Consider the following 10,307-nt stretch of genomic DNA (forward strand, 5'->3'; position numbering starts at 1 on the left):
CTACTAGCAGGACAGCTAATTCAGGAATTCACCGGTACGGTACCCGCAGAAACCACCAGAGAGCAATGGAAAGCCTACAAGCAGAGCTCACCGAGATGAGGATCCGCATGACCCAATTCATGGATGTGGTTCAAGGGGTGGCTCAGGGACAGCAAGAGCTCAGGAAGATGATGCAGAGGAATCCCGCCACTTCTCAACCAGAGACGTTGACTGATCCTCCAGCTGGAGAGGTTAATGGACCTAATGGACCGGGGCCTACCCTGATCCCGCAGGTCAACTCCGGTCAACAGCCCGTCCATGATGATCAGGACGATCAGTTCACCCAGATGCAGGAAGACTTTGGCATGGGCCATGGCATGGACCCCATGTTTAGAAGATTAGAGGAGAGGCTGAAGGAAGTGGAAGGACAGAATCCTCTGGGAGTAGACGTTGTTGACTTGGGATTGGTCCTAGGCGTGAGGGTGCCACCGAAATTCAAGGTCCCGATATTTGACAAATACAGTGGCAACTCTTGCCCAAAGACCCATGTACAAGCCTATTTCCGTAAAATGGTTGCATACTCTGACGATGAAAAGTTGCTTATGTACTTTTTCCAGAATAGCCTAGCTGGGGCATCCCTGGAATGGTATATGAGGCTGGACAGAGCCCACATCCGCTGCTGGAGGGATTTGGCTAAGGCTTTCGTGAAGTAGTATCAGTATAATGCAGACATGGCTCCGGACAGAACTCAACTTCAGAATCTGTCTCTTAAAAGCAATGAGTGCTTCAGGGAATACGCTCAACGCTGGAGGGAGACAGCTTCCCGTGTTCAACCTCCTATGTTGGAGAAGGAAATGGCTAACATGTTCATGAACACTCTGCCCGGACCTTACTTGGAGCGCCTGGTGGGTTGCAATGCCTCCAACTTTGCTGATGTAGTCTCTACCGGCGAGAGGGTGGAGAACTATTTGAAGACATGCAAGATCCAGAGTGGAGGTGGATCTTCATCAGGAGTGAAGAAGTCGTTCATTCAGGGACAGAAGAGAAGAGAAGGGGATGCAAATGCCATATCTTCTTATCAGAACAGGGGTAACCGGAGGAATAACTTTCAGAACTATCATCAACAACCGTATGTTGCGGCTGTGACCATTCCGGCTGCAGCACCACTACAACAACAACAACCACAACGTCAGCAAACTCAGTACCAACAACAACAACCGGGTAACAGACCCGCCTATCAACAGAGGCAAAGGATGATGGACCGGCGTTTCGACACTCTTCCAATGTCGTATGCTCAGTTGCTTTCTAGTCTTCAACAACTACAACTTGTGCAGTTACGCACTCTGGCTCCTCCTGTTGGTAGGCTTCCGGTGGGTTACGACGCCAACGCTAGGTGTAGCTTCCACTCTGGGGCACCTGGCCACAATATTGAGAACTGCAAAGCTTTTAAGCATGTAGTTCAGGACCTCATAGATTCAAAGGCCATCAACCTTGCACCGGCTCCTAATGTCGTCAACAATCCCATGCCATAGCATGGTAGTGCGAATGTTAATATGATGGAAGGGGAAGCCAGATCCGTCAAAGATGTGTTGAAGCTGAAGACTCCGTTGTTGGATATCAAGGGCTACTTGTTGAAGGTCGATGTTTTCCCTGGTTGTGGGAAGGGTTGTGTGGATTGTGCTACTCAGAGTGGAGGTTGTTTGAAGCTGCAGCAGGGTATCCAGGCCTTGCTCGATGAAGGTACCCTCCAGGTTGAAGACTTGTCTGTCCAAGAGTCTGTGGAAGGGATTGAGGAAGAGGTGTTTGAAGATGCTACTGATGAATTCGCAGATGTTGTTCCTACTGATTCTGTAATCCATGATGATGTATTTAATTTTTCCAATGTTGTTGCTGATATCCTAAACAATGTGGTTGATTCTGATGTAATTGAACTTGATTCTGATGTTTCGGATGTTTATGTTTCAATGAATGAGATTTCAAAGTATGACTATGATTTTGCTACTATCACCATTTTCTACCCAACTAATCAGATCAATGTACCAGAAGCGCAACAGGTGCCACCAGCGCAACCGTCCACTATGACTATCACAACCCCTGGTCCTTTACCTTTCACCAGCGAAAGGGCCATTCCTTGGGATTATGGGGGGAGTGTGTACATGCACAATCATGGGGTAGAACGGCAACTGAAGGTAAAAGAGGGTCAGAAGTCTGAACTTGAAGTTGAAGGTCCCGCAGTGGACAATGTTGGTGGAATTGGGCGATTCACCAGGAGTGGTAGACTGTTCTCACCACCCGTTACCCAAACTGATAGTGCTGATGCTGCGGCGAAAGCCAAAGGCAAGCAAGTCGTGAATGAGGGTGCCTCTACACCCCAGGCTGGTTCTGAGCCCACTTTTGCGAAGGATGTGGACGAGCTTTTGAGAATTATAAAGAAAAGTGACTACAAGGTAGTCGATCAGTTGATTCAGACTCCGTCCAAGATATCCATTCTCTCACTCCTATTGTGTTCGGAGGCGCACAGGGAGGCACTGCTGAAAGTCCTAAATGCTGCATATGTGCCTCAGGAGATCTCAATGAACCAACTGGAAGGAATCGTTGCAAATGTTCATGCAAGCAACGGGTTAGGTTTTACTGATTCTGACTTAACACCAGCTGGACGCAACCATAACAAGGATTTGCACATCTCGATGGAATGCAAAGACACCGTGTTATCTCATGTTCTGGTGGATACAGGTTTCTCTCTCAATGTGCTACCCAAGAGAGCCCTGTCAAGGTTCGAAGTAGAGGGTTTGGTCCTGTAAGACCCCAATTTTGGGCCCTAAGATCCCTCATGGCCCATATCATTCATATCATAACCTCAAGGATCATTGCATGCCTTTGTCCCCTCCTAGTGGGTAGATTGCCTTGTAGGTTTGTTTCTTGATCACCAAGCATACTCTGCATTTGTATATCTTTGCTTTCATATGTTTATCATCCAAAAAGTACAAAAATATTGTCAGTCTAACCTTGTTGCTTGCAGTTGAAGCAATCATCAGCAATTAGGTCAAGGTCAGTCATTGATCAGTCAAAGCAATGGATGATGGCCATTCTTGTGGAATTTGGGCATCATGATCACTAATCAAAGGTTCACACATCTTGAGACATCATTTGAAGACAAGTTCTCAAGGAATTAGGGTTTGGAATTCATCAGAAATGCTCCAGTCATCCAAAACCCTAGAAAAGTCAAACTTGGTCAACTGTTGATTTAATCAGAGATTTGATGGATAGAATTGATTTGAAGGAGTTCATTCATGCTTGTATAAGCCTCATCTATCATGTTCAACCTCATCATGGAAGAAAATCAAGTCAAATCAGAAAATTTCCAGAAATAGAAAGTGGACCTGTAATTTCAACTGCCAAAAATGGAAACTTCTTGATCTTAAACTTACATCATGATACAAGCTCCAAATGAATTTTTTCCCAACATGAAAGTTGAAGATCTTGTTCTCCCATTTTCAAAAAGTCCAAGAACATCAAAATCCCATGTGTGGTTGTCAAGATATGATCAAATCATTTTCACCAATTTTTGAACTTCAACAAGCCATATCTCTCAAACCATAAGGCCAAATTTGGTGGGGTTTTTTCCTACACACCACATTTTTCATCCTCTTTCCAAAAATATAAATTTTATGACCTAAAACCTTGCCAATCAAAATGGCATTTTTGGACCTTTTTCATTTAAAATCAAAGTTTGACCAAACTTTGACTTTTTGAGTTTTTGACTTTTTCTTGATTTGGTCAATTGGGAAATGCTTTAAACCATATTTGAAACTTGCTCAAAGTCCTAAACCATCATCATACCACTTTTTTACCATCATTTTAACTTAAAATTCAAAGTTGGCAAAAGGTGCAAAATGGAAGTACAAAAGCAAAATACATACAGCATGCTGCAGTAGACCACAAAACAGCCCAAGCAAATGTCATGTACAACCATTTCACAAGCCCACTCGAGCAAACTTCACACCACCACTTCCATTTTTACACAATTAGCAAAAGGCAAAATGATTCATTAGTAAGCTAACCAAGTTTAACATGTGATTAAGCCATGCTAACAGACCATATATAAAGTGATTTTCTGCCAGATTAAACCCTAGAGACAAGCAGCCACCGACCAAAAACATTCATTCTCCTTTCATCTTGCATTTTTGCACAAAAGGGAATTCTGAGCAAAACATCAAAAACCCTTGAACCACCTTCATTATTTCTTCATCTGGACTCCATTTGAAAGTGATTTGCTGCATCAAACATCCTCTGCACAGCTTTCATCATGGTCTGTTTTCAAAGAAATCCTTCAATGGCAGCTCGAGTTATGGTTGTTTCCAAGCACTACTGAGCCAAGGTTCTTCAAGCTTCCATCATTATCAACCATTGTGCTCACCTGTTTTTGCTTACAACCACTCAAAGACCACTGCATCCCCATTTCTTCAAGAATAAGTAAGTTTTTCGACCTCCTTCTTTTACCATGCCATGATATGCTTTAGATAGTTCACATGATGCTGATTCTAATGAGTGTTCATTTGCTTGAAATGGTTGGTTATGCCGAGAGAAATATGAGTTTTCATTTTTATGCTTGAATGTATTTTTCTTTCGATTTGCTGTGATGCTGCGTTTTTTCCTGAAAACCATGAATGGATTGTGTATGTGTGATGCATGAGGATTACACTACTGTACTCATATTTTAATTCTGGGCATGATGAATTTTCGAGCTTATGGTGATGATGAGTTTATGCTTGCTGTTCAAACCTATGCTGCCCAGAATTTCCAGGATTACTGTTTGCTTGGTTGTTGGTTAAAGTTTGCTTGATGTTCCATTGGCCATGTTGTTCATTATGTCTGTCTGAAATTGCCTGTGTGAATGTTGAGCATTGATGTTGAATGAAACCCTGCTGCTGTTATGGTGAATTTGCCAGAATTTTGCATGTGTGTGTTGGTTATTTTTGCTACATGATATCACCCAAAGCCATGGCCATTATGTTGATGCACTTCATTCGAAGTTGTTTTTCTCGTTAATGCTGATGTTTGACTCATGAGTTAGAAGTCCATGCTGTTTATGTGCTGTTGTGTGGATTGGTCGAACCATGATGTTTGATGCTGTTGATACCATGAGCTTGATGCATAAACAAGATGCTGCATATACCCTGACCATGAACCTTAGAACCTGCCCAGGATTTTGCTTTGATGTGTAGGGTTTGTGCTGTTTAGGTGCATGAGTATGGTTCCATCATTGCTATATTGTGTTTTTCTTGCTGCTGGAATTTTGCTGTTGAGTGAACAACATAAGCTTGACCTGCTGCTGCTGCCACCAAACGCATAAACCTCAATCTTTTTCCAGATTCTTGTTGGTTGCTGTTGTTTGTTTTTGATTACATAAACCTACTGTGCTATGTCTATGCTGTTTATGTGCTGTTGTTGGTTTGCTTGCTATGAGCACATGATACCAATGCTATGTGCTGTTGTTTTTTGATGAACATCGTTGAATGATGGAGCATGCCCCGCTGTTACATGAACCATGAACCATGACTAGAAACTCCCATGATTATGTTGTTTTGCTGTTAGCTAGGTTTGCTAAATGATAAATGATCATTACCATGCTGCTTGCTTGCTATTGTTCTTGATGATTACTTTGATGATGAGCTTTGATGCTAATGCTGCTGTTATTTGAACCAAACATCATAATCAGAAAATCCATGTGAATCATATTTGAATGTTGTTTGTGTGTTTTGGTCGAGTCACTTTGTTTTGATGATTGGTGACCACATGAAATGCCCTGCTGTTTTGCTGTTTTTGAGCTGCCAAGGAAGTTTCATGAATATGCTTGTTTGTTGTTGGTTGATACTGCATGATGTTGATGCTGCATGACCATTTTGGTTTCTTGATGTTGTTCATGTGTTGGATGAATGAGGAACATTAATGTTCAATGCTATGCTGCTATGTGCTGTTGTTTTGATTACATGATGATGAATTTATGCTGCTATGCTGTTGAACTTTGCTATTTTCCAGCTAAAACAGAAATTCCACTTGCTTTGTGTTGATTTTGATTGGTTATGTTTGCATGTTGATTGCATGATGATTGTTGATGCTGATGAATGCTGTTGATTGCTTGATGGGTGAACATTGCTGAATGCTATGTCGTTTTATGTTGGTCGAGTCTGTGCTGATGTTTGGATGAAATGCCTTAACCTTGCTGTTAGAAACCTTAGGGTTTTGAAAAACCAGATTTTGAGCTCATTGGCGCATTACACTGTTCCATTGGCTGAGAGCCAATAGGAACATTTCGTTCCCTTCCCTCAAAACGCTGCAGTTTTGATTAGTGACTGCAGAATTACTAGAATGCCATCCGTTGACTTGTGTTTGACCATTAATCATGCTATGTGTTTCATACTTTGTTCAATTATTCATCAAAATTCAACAATTCATTTTTTTGCTCATTTTAATTCCAAAAATTGTGAGATTTTTTGCATTAAACTCATGAATGTGTCTAGAATTTTATGGTGAATTTTAATTAATTTTCCATGTTCTGGATTTTAAATGATAAATGATTTTTCAACATGTATGCCAAAATGATACATTGTGCCATTCCTTTTGTGAAATTGTCATGTTATATCCAATGAGCTTGAAATTTTTTGTGGTGAAACTAGACACATTGATCTTCATTTCCATATAAGGTTTGTGCATTTATCATTTGTGGATTGAGAGTTGTGATTTTTTGAAGTTATGTGTTACATTTGGTGTTATACCATGATCATGCATTTTCCCAATTTTTGTTCACATGCTTCCTCTTATCCAATTGACCCAAAATTTTGCATGAACCATCTATCACATGTCTAGTTTATGTGTGAATTTTCTTGGAATTAATCTTGCTGTTTTCCATTTGATTGAGAATTTTATTCCATATGTGGTCATTTGTTGACTTTTTGTGCTATGCCTTGCCAAATCTTTTGTGAAATTCTCAAATCTTATTGTATGACCATGAAATTTCATATGTGATAACTAGACATCTCAAGCTTTGCATTGGTGTTAATCTCATTCGTTTCACTTCTGTTTTCAAATTGATATGATTTTTTGAAGTTGACCTATGCTTGTTGACTTTCACCATGCTTACTTGAATTTGGTTTGTTTTCATGATTTTATTTGACTGCCTTCCTCTCATCCAAATGCCATGAAATTTGACATGCTTACCATGTTAGATGTTAGGATTGAGTGTGATTTATTTCATGATTTTTGAAATTGTTTGAGTTGACTTTTGAATGAAGTCTTTGCTGTTGACTTTTGTATGCTTCTCTTGCCATGCTTTGCATCCTTTTGCATATGAAATGACCATGATGCATGATTTTATTATGAATCCAATTGAGAATGCTTCTTGAATGTTTAGATTTGGTTTGGGTTGACTTTTCCTTGCTGCCTTGACTTTTTTCTTTCACCTTTGACCCTAGGCTAGTCCTAGTGGTCTTGTAAGCTTACAATTGAGCTGTTTGTTTCAGGTTGAGCCCCAATGCCTCAAGGATCATTCAATTTTGATTGAGTTGATTTGTTTATCATGTGCTAACACTTGTTTTGTAGGTTGACTCACATACTTGAGTCTTTGTGCCTTGCACAATTGGTCCCTCTGTGGCTGACTATTGGGTTATTTCCTTTTGATTTTGACTGTTGAGGTGTTTACTAATTGGTCTGACTTTTGCAGGTACTTTAGTTGCTTAAGTTCTTTGAACTTGCTTGCTTGCTTTGCTTTTAGCATTTGCTTTGAGGTATAATTACTTCTTCTTCATGTAGTCTGGAGACCCGGTCTGTTATTTGACCGGGCAAACTGTCTGAAGTCCTCCTTAAGAGGCAATGCCTGTGTTTGTTTATATTTGTCCCAAGCAGGAAAAGTCCTTCAAGTAAGGCAATTGGTGGAAGGTAGGGATAAGTAATCTATCCCCCACTATTCAGTGTGTCCTCTCTTTGCTCCCAGTACCTGGTTGAAGCAATGAGATAAATACCCAAGATCTAATCGAGTCAATAATGTGGAGAGAGTTCCTACCTTCTGAACTCCCACACTTTCTTTGATGCTCTCTCTTATATGAGATTGAAGCAATGAGGCACACCCCTCATCTCCTTTTCATCTGCTTCACCTGAGCCCCTCAATGGCCAGGTTAAGAGCGGCCTTCACCTATTACAGTGGACTTTTAAAGTCAAACCCTCTTGTGTGAGCCCCCATTGTTTGGCTATAGAGTGTGCTGTTTGTTATTCATTGATTGTTTGATTTGCTTCATGTGCACTTGTTTGCCTGTATGCTATGCATTTATCATCATCATCAATTGCCATTAATGCATGATCATCTCATTTGCTTTCTGTGATGCTATCATTGTTGTTTGCCCATTGAGGACAATTGTAAGTCCATTGCTTTGGCATTTGCTCCTGTGATATGGAAGGATAGAGTGTAAGACCTCATTGGTCACTCATATCTCCTGTTCATCTGTTTGTATGTGAGGATACAGTTATAAGTCCCTGTAGGTTGGCATCTGTTATCCTGTGATCATAATTTGATCTGTTTGATGTTGTATGTGAGGTTGCAGTTATAAGTCCCTGTAAGTTGGCATCTGCTTTCCTGTGATCATAGTTTGTTCATCTGTTTGTGTGAGAGGTTGCAATTATAAGTCCCTGTAAGTTGGCATTTGCATTCCTGTGATCATATTGTTGCTTTTGTTCTTGTATGTGAGGATCCATTGTAAGTCCCAGTGATGTGGCATTGGATTTCCTAGGACCATACTGTGGAGATAACCTAAGTCCAGATAGATTGGCAGTTGACTTCCACATTTCATCTTTGTTTTCTTCTGAGGAGATTGGTGTAAGTCCATTGAGTGGCTTCTGATATCCGTTTCTGTTTTAGGAGACTGGTGTAAATCCATCTATTGGTATCCGGTATCCGCTTTTATTTCTTTGCCTGTGGAGATTAGTGTAAGTCCATTGAGTGGCATCTGATATCCATTTCTGTTTTAGGAGATTGGTATAAGTCCATTGATTGGCATCCGGTATCCATCTTTCTTTTTGTTTGTTTGTTATTTGCCATTCCAAAGGACACACTTGAATCATCTGCTATATGATTTCAAGAAGTGAACCTTCTAAGAAGTTTTACATTCCATCTTCATCCATTCATCATTCATTATGTCCTAGACTTTTTCACACTTTACTTTTTAAACTTGACATAAGTGTTGTGCAAACGTCTTCATGTTTTTCTAACTAAAAACCTGGACTCAAGTCCTTGACCTTTTTTTTCAAACTTCATTTCATAATACTTATCTGAATTGATCTTAATCATACTTTGACTCCATTTTCATAATCATAATCAATAACTCCACTCATTCACTTGTTTTGGCTTTGTCCATTAATGTTTTCATACATGAGCTATAGGTTTGATTTATCTTAGTGGTTGATGTTAATCTCACCTTCTGTCTTTAGTGATTGAATTGTAAGCCTTCCTTGCCTATTATAGGGTTAACCCCTCCCTGGCAAGTTGAAGCTGTTCTCACATGGTGGACGTTGTTGTTTGTATAAGGTTGAGTTTTCTCCCGTGGATAACGTAAGACCTAGGGTTTGTGTTTAAAATTGAACCTAACCCACTTTTGGAAATCTTTTAGCCGAACTACGGCGTTCTGATCCTTACCTTTGATGGAAGGTACGTAGGCAACGGGTTCATCCGTTCGAACCCAATAACCAATAAAACTTGTATATTCTTTTCCCATCATCCCAATCATGTTTGCACAATATTTTTGTCATAACAAATAACAATTTAGCATAACAAGTGTGAAAAGGGCTCCCTAGGAGTACCTAGGACGTAGTGGGTGCCTAACACCTTCCCATTGCGTAATTTACCCCTTACCCAGAATCTCTGATCTTTTTATTAGTTTTCTACGTGTAAAACTTCTTAGGCTTTTGTTCGCTTTTTAGCCAATCCTTTGGATAAATAAAAGTGCGGTGGCGACTCGAAAATTTCATGTATCTCTTAGCTTATGATTTAATCGATAGATCATATAGCGACGAATACACCGCTACAGAAAAGTGGCGACTCTGCTGGGGAGAACAGATCGAATCTCTGGTTGTATTGCCTACTTTTCACCCTTGTTGTGATATATGTTATTATTTGTTATCTGACATATTTTTGTATAATTTGGGATGAATGTATTGATTGTAATGTGTGAATTGCTTGATATACATATGCTGTGTGCTTTGGTGATCTGTGAGATGAGTTCTATACCCGAACTCGAGTGCACTCTAGGATAGGAGAATGGCATAGTCTTGTCGACTGGTGT

This window comes from Lathyrus oleraceus, chromosome 7 (genome assembly GCF_024323335.1).
Source record: "Lathyrus oleraceus cultivar Zhongwan6 chromosome 7, CAAS_Psat_ZW6_1.0, whole genome shotgun sequence".
NCBI lineage: Eukaryota > Viridiplantae > Streptophyta > Magnoliopsida > Fabales > Fabaceae > Lathyrus > Lathyrus oleraceus.